Raw genomic sequence first — 1331 nt, 5'->3', positions numbered from 1 at the left:
AGATAACGAGCCAGGTATTTCCCTCAGGAGTTGGTAGAGAGAATATGTCTCAATACTGTGTTCACAGCTTGGTGTGCTGCCCCCAAGTGGCCAAAAAATCAGCTACTGCAGGTTTAAAGAATGAGACGAGGAAGACGGTCTCGACTCTCCTCTCACTACCATTAAGTTTCTGTGTCACTGGACAATGTCAACATGCCTAATTCAACACAACAGTGAGTATTACCTCTGGATTCTGCTATCAGTGCAGGATAAACTAAATCACAGAAAGCACTACGAAACTCATTAAGGGATTACATCAACAGCTGTTAATCCACTTTCTATTGTGGTGTAATTTATAAATGGAGCATTAGGAGCTTAGCCAGATGGCTTAGCTGTCGTTTGCACACTTAATGGCAAACATGTCCAATCACAAAGCTATCAGCTCCCATGGGAATCCTGTGGCGCAGTCGTTGTTGGTAATTACACTGAATAAACTTGAAGAGAATATTGAGATTCTTTAAAACAAGATTAGATTCAGTCATAAAATGTGAACACACTTACTGAATCAATATGAGACATGTAACAAGCACCGATAATATGCGGTAAAGCACAGCAGAGCACGTTGTGATCTGGATCAGAGCAGGTAGCAGAAAACAATGTGTCCTTTGTACTTATCGTAGTTGATGAACTTAAAACAGGATATTTCACCTCTGTGTAGCTTGTATTTAATTGAACATTTACCATAAGTTTGAAAAAGACAATTTATTCTCAGGCCACATCGTCCAGCCTCATTTCAGTCTCATCAAGGCTGCTACTGCCAACAGCCTCTGTGTCCTGATGAAACACACACTTGCATGTAAAGAATCAAATTCCCAGTCATGCTGCGCGTAATACTAACCAACATACTGATCTAAATATAAAGCACAGTATCATCAGCAAGCAGTAATCAGAGACATACGCTGATCAAGTCTTGAGCACATCTAAAGCTCTCAGCAGCTAAACCTGGTGATGTTCAAATGATCCCATGCAGGGGCAGAGCACCCAGATGTGAGGAAAACTGGCGCCTGGCTCAGTCTGCAGCAGTCCTCCAAGAGGTATCTGACACATTATGAGACACGTCAGCATGCTGCATTGTCCCCCCTTCACCTCGTAAGGCATGGACCTGGGACATCTGCCAAACTGGCACTGAGAAGACGACAGAGATGCTCTAAAAGTACCTGATAGAGAAAGGGGGACAGCGGGACGATAAGGCTGACGCTGAGAGACAAGACGGCAAAGAGATACACAGAGTGAACTGCGCCTCTCTGATGTTGCAGCTGGTTTTTTCAGGGCTGCATCAGTCAGTCCTGAGC

This window comes from Chelmon rostratus, chromosome 3 (genome assembly GCF_017976325.1).
Source record: "Chelmon rostratus isolate fCheRos1 chromosome 3, fCheRos1.pri, whole genome shotgun sequence".
Taxonomy (NCBI): Eukaryota; Metazoa; Chordata; class Actinopteri; order Chaetodontiformes; family Chaetodontidae; genus Chelmon; species Chelmon rostratus.
The sequence above is the reverse complement of the archived record's forward strand: the minus strand, read 5'-3'. Positions refer to the sequence as shown.